This window comes from Carlito syrichta, unplaced genomic scaffold (genome assembly GCF_000164805.1).
Source record: "Carlito syrichta isolate Samal-C Ts95f unplaced genomic scaffold, Tarsius_syrichta-2.0.1 Scaffold307107, whole genome shotgun sequence".
NCBI classification, from domain to species: domain Eukaryota; kingdom Metazoa; phylum Chordata; class Mammalia; order Primates; family Tarsiidae; genus Carlito; species Carlito syrichta.
Window position 1 is genome coordinate 590646 of NW_007251203.1, and position 18019 is coordinate 608664.

Sequence of the window (18019 nt, forward strand, 5' to 3'; positions counted from 1 at the left end):
TAGTGATTTGAGTTCCTCCGGGTATATTCTCAGTAGGGGGATTACGGGGTCGTATGGAAAGTTAATTTTTAGATCTTTTAGGAATCGCCACACTGTTTTTCACAGAGGCTGTATTAGTTTACACTCCCACCAACAGTGTAGAAGTGTTCCCTTTTCGCCACATCCTCTCCAGCAACTTGTTTTTTGAGTTACTGATGATGGTCATCCTGACTAGAGTTAGGTGGTATCTCAGTGTAGTTTTAATTTGCATTTCTCTGATGACTAGTGAGACTGAGCATTTTTTCATGTATCTGTTGACTGCTCGTATGTCTTTTTTTGAGAAGTGTCTATTCATATCTTTTGCCCACTTTGTAATGGGACTGTTTGTTTTTTTTCTTTTCAGTACATTTGAGTTCCTTGCAGCTCCTTGTAAATGTTAGGCGTTTGTCAGATATACAGTTGGCAAATATTCTTTCCCAGTCTGTGGGCTGTCTCCCTGCTCTCTTCCGGCAAGATGGCAATGGGACAACTCCATGCTTCTTAATCCCCCCCTTTCTCAGCCGATGAGCTTGACTGCTATTTCACAGAGGAAATAAAATCGTCAGATGGGAGTTCTCCTAAATTCCTATTGTCTACAAATAAATGGAAGTGGTTCTATCTTCTCTTCCTTCCTGCCTACAGCAACATATTAGATGTCTTTTCTTCTGCCCAAAAGTAATCAGTAGAACTGTGTAACTGCCTTAGAGAACCTCACTGTGTTGACTGTCTTCTCCCTGGATTCCATATCCTCCTATTCTCATATTCTTTCTCCTTTTCACAACAACTTTTTGAAAAATAGTCTGCAATACTAACTTCATTTCCTTACCTTTTGTGCACTTCTTATCTCACTATTTTCTTGTTTTTCACCAACAGCCCATAAAATTGCTCTCTTCAAGTGCCCTGCCCCTCTGTATTTTGATTAGGTCTTCTTTCTCTCCCTCACCCCCTTAAATGTTGTTGTTTCCTGGCATCAGAATGCTAGTCTTTTTTCTAGGTGATCTTATCAATTACAATTTGTTTCAGCTACTGCGAATAATACTAGCTGCTTACATCTACATACTTCTAGCCTAGAATAATTTTACTGAGCTCTAATACTGATTTTCCAGGTATTGCTTCCTGGAATTTTCTTTTGATTCCTCTACATATACCTGAATTTTAACAAAGGCAGAAGTTGTTCTCTTCTCCATGTAGTTAATTTCTCCTTATGTTCATGCTTATATGAGAATGGTACCTCCCTCCAGTTTGTCATTTCAGTTGTCATTGACTTTGACTCTTTCATTGTCTCCGTCACTCACTCCATCAATCACCAAGTTCTATTGACTCTACCTCAAATACCTTCCAAATGTCATTTCCCCATGTCACTGGTATTATTTCTTATGTGAATTTCTACCACTATCTGATAACTGGGTACCAAGACTACCCGTTGTCACTCAACATTCACTCTTCCTTTCTATAATATTAATATAATGATGATTTTATTCAGGACTGCAAAGTATTCAACTAAGAGATAGTATGTCTCAGCCTACTTTGGTGTTAAGTTGGCTATAGAATCTGGTCAAAGATTCATAATTGGAAGTGTTGTGTGGAAGTGCTTAAAGAGTCTTTAATTAAGGTTATTTAAAAATAGCTAACTCCAATGGAAGAAAGATTTTGGATCCTTGCTCTCTTCTCTTTCCTTCTGTATGGATGGTACCCATCTTTGACCATGGGCTGATCTCATAGATGGAAGCCATGGTGCTAAGATGATAGAATGGAAACATAGAAAGCACCTGCATAATTAAGGTACCACAGCCTTTGAAACACCTGTCTCCTGGCTTCTTTAGTATGGGAGAAATAAATTTCTGTTTTTTGCAAGCCATTATTATTGGGGTTTTCTCTATAGGCAGTGAAATTCTAATTGATATACCATATTTGACTGCATTGCATGATTATAGCTGTGTGGGCAATCATTCATTTGTCCAACCAGCAGCATCAATTGCACACCCTCCAATGGTGATACAAGATTGTCACCAGTATTTGATGTTAGCAAACAAAATTTTGTTTGGTACCCTCTATCTCCAGTCACAAAGCATGTGAAAGTCTAATCTTATATGTAACTTGGACAATTCAGTTTAGTTTCTCCTTAGAAATATGTAGTTTTAATGTGATCCAGGTGATCTTTGCTGATATCTAAACCTTCCTATTTAGCAGAAAAAGAAACTGAGGACAAGAGAAGACTTCAGGGCTAATTATTGGTACTAGAGCTAGTGACTAAACATATAAACTCTGGAGCCAAACTACATGAACTGAAATCATGGTTCCCTTCTTGCTAGCTGTGCGAGTTTAGACAAGTCACTTAATTCCATGGTGCTTGCATTCATAGGACTGTTTTCCAGGATTTAATGAGTTATCGTGTGAGGCATTCAAAATAGTACCCAGCACAGAAGAGCACTCCACAGGTTTAGACCAGAACTTTGACTCAAGTTTCTTAATTAGCTCCAGCCTGATGCTCTTTCTAGTCCTACCGTGCTACCTCTCTGACCAGTGCTGGGGAGCTGAAAACCATGAGAATAAGAAGCAAGATGATTAAACTTTGATAGGTTCAAAAACAGAGGGATAACTTTGAAAGTAAGGATATTGCATAAAAGGGAAGATCCAATTTTAGTGCCTAATACATTAAGTAGTCCAGGACAACCAGGGAATAAGACAGAAGACTTCAACTCCTATAAGATGAGTGCTGAAAGATATATGGAGGAAATGTCTGAAAGACTTCTACTTCAAACATTTCTGAAGGATTGCCATACCGGAATAATAAAAAAAAAAAGACAATGGTTTTTTTAGAAATTAAAAACCAGAAGAGAATGTAAAATTACAAAATTTTCCTTAATTTTGTAATTACAAAATTGTCCTTAATTCTAAATTTAAAGGAAGATAGAATTTTCGTCTCAGAATTCTTAAAACAGTTTACAAAACAGGATTACGAAGACAAAATATCAAATATGGAGAAAGGACAGAAAAGGCTAATACTTTGAGAAGCAAAACATATACAGAATTTAGGTATGCAAGTTGCTTGTGAGATCTAGATTCTTCATTTTCATCCTGTCCATAAACATCCCTTAAGAAGTAAATAAATACGACTTTTACATCATCAAGGGTTTGTTTAAAGATTTAGAGCTGTACCTAATCCATTTCCACATAATAGCTTTGAGGTGTATTTCTCTAGTTTTTGTTGGGAATTTGAAACACTGAAAGAGATTTATGTGAGCCAGGATCAGACAAAGGATGACAATGCTGTGTTATTGTAGAATGTTAATGCTTAGGAGATTCTATTATGCTTCTGTCATTCAAAATAAGCTAAAGCACCAAGTGCTTTCACATGTGGATTATCTTTCCGTCATCACAGATAAAAGAATGTTGATGCTGTTACTTTCACTAAACCTTTCACATAGAGGATTTTCTAACATTTTCTGTGCATAAGCAATGCACACATGAGAAGGAGCAGAATGCTGACACAGGAAAATAGTCTTTTTCTGAGTTTACAATATGAATAGATGAATGAATAGTGATTTAAAAAATAAAATTGAAGAACATTTTTTTAACTAAAAGGAAACAACATTTTCTGTCATTGAGGAAATGTCATGAACTTGTTCAAAGAAACCCTGAAAAATCCTAAAGAAAAAAGTGTTGATTCTTTTTTTACCTAAGGTCCAACATTTAGTCTGTGTATGATTTGGACTATATATCCAAATGGATAGTCATTCCATTCAGGAATTGTCCTAATAGTTACTTTTCTTTATGAAGGGCGAGAATTTTCTGAAAAAATATTTTTCATTAGAGATGAGCTACTTAAATTTCTCTGCAATTCTCTGACTCTGTTTGTCATTACACCATTAAGTCAGAAAATGAATGATTAAAAAGGCCAGATAGTAACATAAATGATTAGCTTAGTAAAGTTTCCAAGGGATTCTTATTAATAAAAATAATAAGAACAATGATAATAATATAATTACTACCATCTCCTGTGCTGAATTCCTTATAAGGGTCATCATATTTAATTCAACAATCTTACAAGGTTAGCAATATTATCTGTGATAGTTAATTTATGTGCCAATTTAACTGGGTTAAATGGTGCCCATATAGTTGACTGTATCTGTGAAGGTGTTCCTGGAAGAGATTAGAATCAGTAGACTGAGTAAAGAAGATCACTCTCACCCATATTGTCAGGCACCATCTAGTCCATTGAGGTCTAACTAGAACAAAAAGGCAGAGGAAGGGTGAATTTGCTCTCTCTTCTTGAACTAGACCATCCATCTTCTCCTCCCCTCAAGTATTAGTGATTCTGGATCTAGGACCTTTAACTTCAGACCAAGACCTATACCAAAATCTCCTCTGGTTCTCAGGCCTTCAGACTTGAACTGAAACAACTGCACCAGCTTTCCTGGGCCTCCAACCTACAGACGGTAGGTAGTGGGACTCAGACAATCCTTTATAATAAATCTTCTCCAATAGGCTATATATCCTATCAGTTTCATTTCTTGGAAGAGCACTGACTAATACAGATTTTGGTACTGAGAGTGGTTCTAGAAGAACAGAATTTTAAGAATAAGTTTTCTGAATTAGTTCTAGGGCTTTTGAAATTGGCTGTCTAATCTGATTAGATTTAATCAGCTGTGAGTGACTTTATATTCAGCAGTAAAGAGAGCACTGAAGTCCATGGCATGAAATATTTACAAAGATATATAAAATATCTGCATTGGCTACTCCTAATCAATGGGCTAAGTGACTCTGTATATGATGCTTCTGAACAGGTTTTTGAAAACTAAAGAACATATGACATTAGTCTGTTGCTCCTAATGTCACTGGGCAAAGTAGTAAAAGGAAAGGACAAACTCAGGGACTTGAATTCCCAGCTCAAACACTGCATAACCCAAGAGCTTTTAGGTGTGTGCTGAGGGAGAAGGCTGAAATTGTTGAAAATCAAATGCAGAACCTCATCCTGAAATTGACTGAATTATAAAACAACTTGAACTCCCAGTAATATAGAACGTCTGTTGTTAACGCAAGGGCATCTGTCAGGAAAGAATGAGATACTATAAGCTGGGATGGGAACATGTGGGGGGATTCTGATAAAGCTGGAGACATTGAGCCCTAAATTATGTTTTGTCTTTTTTGCCATTGAGAGAAGTCTCCTCACTACCAGCAAAAGTGACCTCTCCACCCACAGTGGTATGGGCCTTTCCACCTCTTTCTGAGGGGGTTAGCCCTGCATTGCCAGAGGAAATGGCAATAGCCTTCCCTGAAGAAGTTGCCTTCAAGACAATCCTGCTTCTCCTGAGGACCAACCACTCCTCTTTACTTCTAGAACTGTAACTAGACTCAAGTCCCAGCAAGCCCCTTTAAGGGTCTTTAGGTGATGTACTAAGTGTGACCCATGAGAGGTCACTCCAAAATAACTACTTGAGTCTTTTAATTTATATAGGCAGAAATCTAGAGAACATCTGTGGGAATGGATGTTAAGGATGTGGGATAATTATACAGGGAACACAAATTTGGATCAGATTGAATGTATTGGTATGGGCTCACTAAGCAGAGATTCTACATTTAATGTTGCAGCTTGGGAAATTAGAAAGGGCTCTGTTTGTTTAGTTGGTTGACTGAAACATGGATTTTTTTTAAAAATGTGTGAATTGGAAATACCCATTTTCCCTTGATTTAATTTAAAGAAGGATTCAAAGTCTTAGGAAGATTGAAGAGTTAGACGGGATCATCATCTAAGACATACTCACCCACACAGGAAGGGTCCCAAAGACATAACTTTCACCCGTAATTTGAGAAACAAGTTTGGAGGGGAGCCCCCAAATCCTTAAAGATTTCTATGATTTCTTTCCTCTGTAGGCCCAGACCTCACAGTTGTTACTCCAGCCTCTCAACTGAAAACTCTAAATGTAATGGGATTAATTGCAGAACTGAGTAACAGAGGTCAAGAAATGGCACCCAATTGCCCAAAACAAGTTGGGCATAATTATGGGAATGGACAGCAAAGTCAAGGTAGCAATTAGAATAGTCTGACTCATGCAAGATCTATAGTGTTAACTAGACAACCTATGATATGCCTAAAAAATAAATAGATAGGAAGCCTACTAAATTCTTACTCTTTCTGTGTAAGCAGAAAAATTCTAGGTCAAGTGAACTAAACTCTGGCTCAGACCATAAAAACAGAGAGTAATGAACTCTCAATCAATTCCAAGACTTGAGGTGGTTTACAGACTCAGAACCCCTTGAATAAAGGGGAGGCTGGTTCCCCTCAAGGAAAGAATCTAATGCACTACCAAAAATGTATGCTATTAATATTTCTCCCAGTTTTCCCCAAAGGTACTTATAGGCTTTAACCAAGATAACTGTGCACTGGGGGAAAGGAAATTATCAGGGCTTTTGGAGACCACTGAACACAGTTCTTAACTAACACTGATTCCAGGAGAACCAAAACATCATTGTAGCCCTCCAGTAAGTGTAGGTGCTTATGGAAGTCCAGTTATCAATGCACCTTTAGCTCAGATCCATCTTACAGGGAATCCAGTGAGTCCCCAAACCCATCCTGTGATTATTTTCCCAGTTCTGGAATACATAATTGGAATAAACATAACTAACAGTTAATAGAATTTCCATGTTGATTCCCCGACCTGTGGAAAGAGGACTATTCTGGTGGGAAAAATCTAGTGAAAGTCATAAGAACTGACTACCTAGGAAAATCGTCAATGAAAAACAATACTACAAAGGCATTGAAGAGATTAGTATCATTGTCAAATATTACATAGATGAAAGGGTAGTGATTGCCACCACACCCCCATACAACTCTACTTGAGCTGAGCATCTTATGACCTCGAATTTTGGCACTCCTGGTCCTCTGGGTCTTCAGACTTGGGCCAGGACACACACCATTTGCTCTCCAAGTTTTTAAGTCTTTGGGCTTGGACTGGAACTATACCACCAGCTTTCCTGGGCCTCCAATTTGCAGTTGTTAGATTGTGGAACTTCTTAGCTTGCATAATCATGTGAGCCAATCCCTCATATTAAATACCTTTATACATATCTAATTGTATATTCTATTGGTTTTGTTTCTCTGGAGAACACAGGTTAATACATTTTCCCATTTGAAAGACGAGGGAACTGAAGCAGACAGGCTCAATAACGAACACAGTAACTCACAATATTTAGGCAGGTTGAGGATTTAAATGCAGATCTGTCCAAAGCTCCCTGGGATAATAGTGCCCCTCCCTGTCCTTTTCACTCCAAGCATTTTTCTTTACTGCAAAGACAAGGATGACCATGATTCCAAAGTAAATTATCAAATACTTCTTTATGTTCTGGCCTAGAACATTTTCATATGCTACTCTCTACTTTAGAAAAGTAGCCAAGCTCAATAAATTGAAAACCCACGGACACAGGTATAGGCACACTTTGCTAGGCTCTGTATTATATTGTCACACTCAGTTTTTCCTAATCCTGATTATGAAGGTGTTATTTCCCCTGTTTTACAGATTTAAAAGCTGAAGTTCTAAGTTAAATAATTTGCTTAAGGCTATACCTATATAATAAGCATATAAATATAATTTAATAAAGTTTTTAGCATATAATAAGCATTCAATAAATATTTATTAATGGTTCAATGAATAAAAACAATGTCATATTTGGGCTCTTTGACCCAGATCTTCAGACTTTAAATCTCAGGGTTTTTTTACATCTCATGGATTTAAGCTTGGAGTGAACTGAATAGGGTAATTAGTATTAGTAAAAATTTAACTGCTTACTTTCCTGATTGTCCTGTTCTAGAGCCCTCCATATTACCATTTGGATAGATACAGCAAATCTTTTCAAAAAAGCATGTATATACACAAACATTTAGACAGATAATAGATAGACACAACATTTTAATAGATACACATACACATGAGAAAAGGCTTGGATTTTGCCTGCTATTATTAGTCCCATAAAAGTATTGAATAATTCTCAAGAATCTTTCTAGATTTATGAAACAGATGTGAGTCTATAAAAGCATCATAAGCCAAATCATTGGGTTACTAAAGTTCTTGGACAAAAAGTAAGAAATTACAAATATAAAATTTAAATGACTATCTGGCGTCTCTTCCCCACAATGAATATACTTAAAGTTAATTACTAAATAATCATACGAAGATTTTTGTTAGATTGAGAGGACTTACAACGAGGAACATATAGCATGTGTAATAACCAAAAGAGATACAATGTGCCAAATTGTTCAAAACCTTAAAATGTCCCTAATTTTATTTGGAATGCCTAAATTGGCATAAAAGTTTGATTTTTGTAATTAGGAGGCTATTAAAAGAGAAACCTTATTTGTAGTAGAAAAAATATCTCATTTTCCCATTTTTGTTAGTTTCATAGTATATTTGACAAAAGTATAAATTCGAACATTGCACTTGACACCTTTATCTCTGACCCTAGCTACTTCTCCAGGTCCGTCATTTGCAACAACTCTCCATTCAGCTCTTCCCTTTAGAATGCAGGTCTCACAAGTCCTTAGCCTGCTGTATGTACTTGTATCTCAGTACCTTTGCACGTGGTCTTCCTTCTTTCTGGAATACCCATCTTCACATTTACCACCTGGCAAATTTCTACTTGTCCTTAATTATACCATGTAACCAGTATTTCCTACACGTTTTCTACAGTCTCCACAATCAGGCTTAGCATTTTGCTCCTCTGTTCTCCCATGACATTTTGTTCATATTTTATTATAGCACTTACTACACTGTGTTGCAACAGTTTCCCTGTTGATTTCACTAATGTAGTCATTCTTTTATTTTTACCAATTTAGCTAATAAATAAAAGTGTCTGCTATATGAAAGATCTTGGAATATAATAATTACCAGCTGTTCTGTCACACTATTCACATATATATTTCTTTCTTTTTTTTTTTTTTTTTTTTGAGTTGGAGTCTCACTCTGTCACCCAGACTGGAGTGCAGTGGCCGCTCCCGGCCACCGCAGCCTCGACCTGCTGGGCTCCGGCGATCCTTCCGCCTCAGCCTTCCAAGTAGCTGGAATTACAGGCATGTGCTACCACGCCCGGCTGATTTTTTGATTTATTGTAGAGATGAGGTCTCGCTGCCCAGGTGGGTCTCGAACCCGCGGGCTCAGGCAATCCACTCACCTCAGCCTCCCAAAGGCGCAGGATTATAGGCTGAGCCACCGAACCCGGCACACATATATATTTCTTACTTAAATTTTATCATCTCCTATAAGATAGAAATGATCTTTATGTTCCTTTTAGAGTTGAGGACATTAAGATTTGGGGAGGGGAGGGTAAGTACCTGCGGGAGAATTTGAAGCTAGTAAATGGCAGGCCACAATTTTATCACAGATCTGATTGAGCTCAAAGACCAAACTATATACACACATTGTCTCTCTGAGCTGTAGGCTCTTCACAGTAAGCAGCCCAAGGAAACAAGATAAGGCATTCAGTTTTATAACTTCAGGGCCTTTCAGAACACTTGACCATATTCTTGAATGAATAAAAGAATGAAAGAGTGAATAACAGATGCATATTACATATTTCACCTCACATGATAAATGTCTTCTGAAAAGCTGTGCATGCATAGATTTTGGAAAGCAAATTATATTTTAAACATATTAGACTATTGTTCTAAGGTTCACCTCTGGTGAGTCATCTTCTAAACTTTAAGTTATACCTGCATTTTTACATCATGAGGTTGCATAAAATGAGGTATAGTCACATGGAAAGAATGACGTCAACACATGCTATGTGTCTCCGATGAAGTCACTTCCCATTTAGTCAGTTCTGCTTAGGAATCTACACCACAGCACTATGACCACTTGGAGCCCAACCAAGGAAAGAGAATTTGAAACAAGTCCAAAGAAGAACAATGAAAATGATTAAATGGTTGGAAAATTGTCTCTCTAAAGAAAGGTCACGAGAACTGGGTCTACTTAGTATAGAAATATGAAGGGGCAAACCTACCGCATTCTTAAAGGATGTGAAAAGAAATAAGTAGAGGTAACAGTTGTTTTTAATTTTTATGTGTGATGGCAAAAGCATAGGACAATGAATTTCAAATACAGCATTAAAAGTTTAGGTTAGTCCTTGTCAAGTCCTTATAACAATAGAGTTAATTAACCCCAAACTTATGGTATTTTTTTCTTCAGGAACTTTTGTGAAGCGAGTCAACTTCCATAGAAGGGAAATGTACTGCATCCAGACCCAGCTAGAAGGAGGGGATGGATATTTAGGAATGTTGTTAGAAAAAAAGATCTAGCTAGGATTCATACACCTGTGTTTTCACTTTGGAAATAAAATCATATCCAGCAAACTTGGCTTTTAGAAAAGGCCTTAATTTTTTTCTTTTTTGAAAATGTAAAATCCAAGTATCTTATAAGTACACTGTTTTGCAAAATCTATCATAAATTTGGTGAAATACTTTTTGGCCAGAAACTTTATAGAGTCAAGAGCAATTTGAGCAATGATTTATGAACAATTACCCAGAGGATGACAAACCAATAATGCAAAAGTGGAGGGTGTTGGGGTTATAAAAAATGCAGGGCCCACGGAGTAACTCATCTGGCTGTCTGCTTTCCTTATCTTTGGACAGCAGCGTTGGTGTTGATAGCAAGATAGTTTATACAATTCAAAAGCACCTGGGACTCTGTCTATTTTGTCTTTTCACAGACATAAGGTCCATGAACTGGAATTGGCAGTAATGGTTTTTGTCTAAAAGAGCCATGTGAAAGTTTTAGGGGGTTAGCAATGTTTCTATTGTATCATATTACTGTTGCATTGCTCTAATGTAGTATTAATATGATACAGATGTATTAATTTATTATGGCATCATAGATATTGGAATATATTGGCTCAAAGAAGTATGTGGGAAGAGTTATCTAAATCTGCTGAGACTTCCTCCAGGATCCAAAAGAAATCAGTTCGCAGAAAGAAGCCCACTTCCCCGAGAGCAACCACACTGTCTAGACTGCCTAAATTGGTGGTATGGGAAAAATGCTGAAACTAGATAATTGAATCAAAATGGCATATACCTGCCATGTGGGTTGCCAGGAAAAATGAAAATCATATTAATTGTAAATGCTGGCGATCCAAAGTGTGGTTAATTTCTTAAACTGTTTTCCCTCCAGAGACTATTTTCTTCCATTCAGTTCTTCAATGGAAAAATAACTTCAAAAGGACTCTTCATCATACAAGGAATTCTTTGTTCACATTGGTTACTGGCATTCTAAACAAACTTACATTCAAGATAAAGTTATCTCTCTGAGTACTCAGACATTATTTTTCTTCCCCATCATCAACTTACCAACATTAAAGGCAGTTCTCGCTTTTAGACACAAGGTATTTGCCGCAAATGCAACTTAAAGATTTCTGTAAGGCCTAGCCTGGCTGGTCTTGTATTACATCCTGATTATGCATGTGCTGTCAGATGTGACTGGAAGCCCCCAAATAAGTAGCTGTGGTTGGTGAAAATTGAAATGTGAATCTTTATTACTAAGTGTCCAGTAAGAAGTATGGCGAAAAGCAAGACTCCCAAATTGAACTGGTGAAAAGTATGAACTATCTGTACCTTCCAACAAAACGAGCAAAATCTTTCCTCTGGACATTTTAGGCAGTCACTTTTTGTAATTGATACTTTGTGACACAGAGAACATCTTTATACCATCTTTAGTTCCTAAGCAGGCTTACGTCCCCACTCTCTAAATTTCTCATTCTCATTAGAAATATGTACTGCATTTAGCTTCATGCCTAGAGGGACCATTTGTGAACCTATTGAATTATTAAAAGCATGTAACTTTTCATTGAGCCTCCATTTAAAGCTTGAATTTAGAGCTGTTTTTGCTGAATTGGCAGGAGGAAAAAGGAAAGTAAGCAGACTTTCACGGAAACTGCTTCCTAGTATCTTGTTTTTTATAAGTGTTTTTGGTCAACTCAAATATAGGGAACACCAAATTTCCAGAAAGAGAGATTCTTTTGAATATGCTTTCTCAAGAATTTTGTGGGATCAACTGTGTATGTTTTTCATAAAAGCCTTGATAACTTCAGAAAACTTTCTGCATTTCACACCACTGTGTTGGTAAGAATATGAGTATGGATGACATGAAGATTATTTAAATGATGAACATTTTGCCATGTCCTTTTATTTTATGATAAATCTCCATAGTTTTTTACTAGAAGGGAAAAGAGGTTTTCATCCTTATATTAGTCACTCCTGCTGACAAAAAACTTGGAAATGAAAATATAAACAATGGCTAAGTGATTCTTATTACTCTATCATCTATATCTATCTATCTACCATCTACCTATTATCTATTATTTATCAACTCTCTACCTCTGTCTTCCTATCTATCTATGGATTGATCTATTTAAGTAGTTTCTGCAAACTATGTATTAATAAAGCCTCTACTTTGGACCAAGTGGGAACACGTATGATACAATTCTGATACGTCCTTTTCCTCCAGGACTGTTCCATATAGTGTGGCAGCCAAATCCACAACACAGAATGGGGTCATCAATGCTGTTTATAGAAAAACAGATAATAGAGTGAGGGGCCCAGATTTGTGAGGTGTATTCTGGTATACCAAGTTTTAGCCAAGTATTTAAGGTAAGGGAAGATACTAAAATCCCAGATAGGGGCCAGACCATGAAGGATCTTTAAGCTAAACTAAGAAACTAGAGTTGATGTAACAAAAAGTGAGGAACAATGGCAAAGTTATAAGCAGGAAAGTGACCTGGTTAGATTTGTATTTAAGATATACCACATAGGCTGCTTGAAGGGCATTGCAATGCCAAAAAGTCAGCTGGCAATTACAAAGAGCAAGGATTTGGTTAGTAAAATATTCCAGGTGCACAATTATGATTGGCAGAACCAAGAGTGGAAAATAAGAGATTGAGAAATAATCATGAGATAAAATTGGTAGGATTGGCTAGCTTATTGTATGTGGGGGTTGAGGGAGAGGAAGTGTTTTAGGATGATTACAAATTTCTGGCTCCAGTGACTAAGTGAATAATGTTGCAATTAATTAACATGGAAACATCGGAAGGAAGAGTGTGGGTTTGGAAAGAGAGAGAGAAAATTTAGTTCTACTTTGAACATGTTGTATTTGGACATGATGAGTAAGACATCCAAATAGATTTAACTAGAAGATAGTTAAATATATAAGTCTGAAGGTCAAAGGAGATACCAGACTGTAGACTTGGAATACAAATTGACAGGATAAAGTCAGTGGTAGTTAAAACCAAGTGAAGGGGTTTGCCCAAAGAAAGTGAGGATGGCAGAGGACCAAAAATCAAATTCCAAGGAAACAACCAGTATTTGAGAGTAAAAAAATGAGTGCATGAGAAAAAATAAGAAGAAATGTTGAGGGAAGCAAATGAAGAATCAGAAAAGAAAAGCCCTATAGAGATTAACCCAGTAGAGATTTTAAGTATTTAATGCCTGATCAATACTGTCAATACTGAAGAGATTTCTGGCCAGATGGGAACTGAAATAGCACAGAAAATTTATCAGCAATTTGGCCCTTACTGTCTAGGTACCATTCCTATCCTTGCCCTGAAATTTCATGGCATTATGTCCCTATTAATACATTGGACCTGCTAGTTCGGTCTTGTCTGAACTGTGTGTGAAATGGACATATCCACTGGACTCATGTCCTGGAACATTTCCAACTGATCTTGCTGGGACTGACTCTACAGAGAAGGTAATTCTTTGTGCACTATTTCCCCAGTTAGAGTTCCTGCCCACCTACAATTCAATATGTCTCAGACTACACCAAATCTATGATCATGATGAATAGAAGTACTAAATAAACTATTTGAAATATGTGCTATAGCAGAGGTACAAGACAAAAGTTGAGATATAATTTGGGGAGATGGATATAGAGATGACAGTGAAAAAACTTTAAACTACAATTGTTCCTTGAATGAATGACTAACAAGAAAATAACATAGGGTTTATGACAACATTTAAAGAACAACCAGACTTACGGTGTGAGAGAAGATAAAGTAGGTTGAAATGAGAAAAGGGAAACTGAAGGTGGAAAATAGAACATAACAAAAAGTGAAGTGAACAAGGAGAATAAGGACTGATAAAAGATCTTTCTCAAGAGAAAGATATCAACAAAGGCAAAACCAGATGGTAAGAAAATTCCAAAGGGAATAATTAGAATAAAAAGAGAATAAAAAATGAATTCAGGGTCATAATTGAAAAGTATTGCATAAGAAGAAAGTCTCCACAGCCTTGACATACTGGGTTCAAGCAATCCTCCTTCCTCAGTCTCCCAAGCATTAAGACTACAGGTTTGTGCCACCACATCAGCTAATTTTTTTTTTTTTTTTTTTTTTGTAGAGACAAGGTCTCGCTATGTTGCCCAAGCTGGTCTCAATTTATTGAGATTTATTTCTTTGCATCTCCATGTACCTACTGGAGGGTCTAGACAAAACAGATGTTCATTAAATATTTGTTGAGTTTTGAGAGACTGAGGTGAGGGGATGACCTGAGCCCACAGGTTCTAGAATAACCTGGGTAACTTGGCAAGACCTCATCTCTACAATAAATCAAAAAATTATCCAGGCATAGTAGCTCACGCCTGTAGTTCCAGCTACCTGGAAGGCTGAGGTGGAAGGATCACCTGAATCCAATAGGTCGAGGCTGGGATGGCCGTGAGCGTACCACTGCACTCCAGCCTGGGTGATGGAGTGAGATTCCAACTCAAAAAATATATATATTTGTTGACTGAATAAGTTTTGTTTTTTGCTTCTGTTTTCATTTAAAATGCATATGTCTATAGATTGGGATTCAGTGAAAGTGTTCAAGAAAAAGTATACATTTGTGGTAATAATATGCTGAAAATACTGATAATATTTGAAGTCCAAAATATTGAGAGAGAAGTGAAGTCTAAATTGCAGAAGAGTGAAATAGCGAGGGACATGGGGAGATAAAGAGAAGGGTATGCAAAGGCATGCCAACCTGACGTTCTTTTCTCCCTAAAACAGTGGGTTATCATGATGTTGTTGGGAGATGAATGGAAATAATAATGCTAAATTGGATGCTAGGATGAATTGAGTCCTGAGTTTTGAGACCAGGGACCACTTAAGAGTAAAAGTAGAGTGACTTCAATTGTCAGGAAAGTCTTCATATTTTGTTTTCTCTTTCTCCTAAAGTACTTTGTGATTCTTTTTTATTTCTCCTTCTCTTCAAGTACTCTGTTATTATCTTTTTGTTTTGTTTTGCTGTAGACAGAGTCTTGCTCTGTCACTCAGGCTGAAGTGCAAAACGGTGGTATAGTTATGGCTCATCACAGCCTTGAACTACTGGGTTCAAGCAATCCTCCTTCCTCAGCCTCCCAAGTGTTAAGACTACAGGTGTGTGCCACTACACCAACTATTTTTTTTTTTTTGTAGAGATAATTTCTCATTATGTTGCCCAAGCTGGTCTCAAATTCCTGGTTTCAAGCAATATTTTCTCCTTGCCCTCCCCAAATGCTGGGATTATAGGCATGAGCCCCTGCACCTGACCCACTCTGTGATCTTTAAATAAACAAAAGAAAGGAAGGGAGGGAAGGAAGGAAGGAAAAAAGGAAGGAAGAAAGGAAAAAAGGAAGGAAGGAAGAAAGGAAGGAAGGAAGGAAGGAAGGAAGGAAGGAAGGAAGGAAAAAAGGAAGGAAGGAAGGAAAGAAGGAAGGAAGGCAAGCAGAGAAAGCTACTAGTGGAGGTTACCAGGGCTGAGATTTGGGGAGTTTGACAGGGTGGAAAATCAGATAGGCTATCTGTAAAAGTTTGCTATGGAAGGCCAGGAAATAAAGGAGAGACAAGAGTCACCATTTGAGCATGTAAACATGCCAAAGAAGAAAGAGAATAAATGTTGGGTTAAACAAGAAAGGACACAACTAAAAACTTGTGATTGGGGCAGTGAAGTGCAGAGTTAAAGATCTCAGAAAGAAAAACATTGACTTATAAAGACAAAGTTAAGGTTATGCAACTCAGAAAGCAATGAGTTGCAAGCCCATGGGGTCAGGCAGGAAAGGAACCAGATCAGGGAATCTTTCGGGTCAAAAGTGTAAGTATTGAAGTTACTGCAGAAGATTGCAGGGAACACAATGGAAAGAAAAGTTTTAGCCAAGTCCTTTATGTAACCTGAAATAAATTCCAGGGTGTGGTAGACAATAGCAGTGATGGTTTAAGGAAATTCACATAGAGGGAGGTAATGACCTTAAAGTGATAAAAGTATTTTAGAAGGCAAAGTCTCTTCATTTCAACTATGAACATGTGAAAATAAAATAAAGTGAAATAATATAATCTCTCTTTTTTTGGTTTACACCATACTTGCTCATACAACTAGTTCACTGATCAAGAAATAGTGTACATTGGTAAGCCACTTCTCACTAGAATCCCACTTAATTAGGGTCAATGGAAAGTGAGATATCTATAAATTAAAAAAAAAGATAATTAGCACTCAGATTCTTTGTTTGCACTAGAGGAGAAAAAGGATTGAAAAAGCTGATAATATTGTCTTAAACAGAGAGGAGGCAGTATTCTACTAGGTACAATGGAGCGGAATTGTTAAAAGAACAATCCAAGTTCACAGATGTAAAGAAGTAGATACAGATGTAGACACGAAAACATATTGCACAACGCCAAGCCCAAACTCCAGCACACCAGTGGAATGTCTTTGTGGTAGAGTTTCTATAAACTATCTTATTAGCCAAGTATTTAGAGTAGACTGTTTTTGGTATTTACCCAGTTATAGCCTGCCTGGGAAGTACTGAGGAATAGACCTAGTAGAGAAAGAAATGACTGCCTTTCCAGTACTTTGCTCAACTTTGAATGATCTGTACCATTCAACTTGAACAAGAGTTATGGTTATAACAGTTCAGAAGCATTCTATTATAAAGCATTTAGAAAATTTTTAATTTTCTTCAAAGAGAAGCAAATAATTAAAACAAAAAATCTGATTGGACATGTTGTGGTCATAGCAGATACTGTGGGGTATTTATGTCCCTACCTCCATGACAAATTTAAACATGTCAAAAAAGTCAATCACCCTTTATTATGTACTTAATTCCAAACTGATTTGATAAACTATGGCAGTAGTCAGAGAAAAAAAATTAAGAAAAAATAAGTCCAGCTGCATATTTAATAACATTTAACTGTATTTTTTTCTTGTTTGCTTCAATTAATCAGAAGTTACACTGGTTGTTTCACTGTTCTAACACACCAGAGCATGGCATTAACATGCATCTTCCATTTGAAGACTTTGTGGTAGAGGTGGTTTTCTGTGTGGACTTTGAAGGAGAGGGGAATAATTCAGCAGATGGAGACTGGAAGATTTTTCCTTTCATGTTTCAAATATAATATGAAGTGAACTATGAAGTTAACCAGCCACAATTCTTTGCAAAGGTCAGCTGGTCTCAACTGATTTCATGTTCTTGCCACAAAGTACTCTTGATCTAAAATGGATTATGTGGAAAAAATCAGATGCTGCTCTATCCATTATTAATTCATTTCAAATATTTGCTTCAATTCCAAGATAATAAATATAACCTTGACTGAGTAAATATTTCTCAGCTGTAATCTATACTCCGATTTTCTGTGTTGACCTTATAAATGTTTTATTTTTATTTTTATTCATTTCACAAGTTTTTGCATTTTTTCTTTTGTTGTTTTTCTTTTGGGGACTTTTCTTTGTTCATTCATTTTGGTCAGAGCAGTGAGTAAGGATAGATTTTTTAACATGGCAGAATAGAAATGAGTCTGCCAAGCAGATTGTGAACATTAATAAATCATTTTCCTCCTTTTCTTCATAGTATAGTAACATATATGTGCTTTTCTGATATACAGAAAGAAGACAAACAACCAATAATTATTAAATACCTATAATTTATTCAATAAATATTTATTTAGGACACACTATGTTCAACAGTGTTCTAATTAGTATGGTGAATACAGAGAATCAAATAGGTCTGTGGTTCAACTT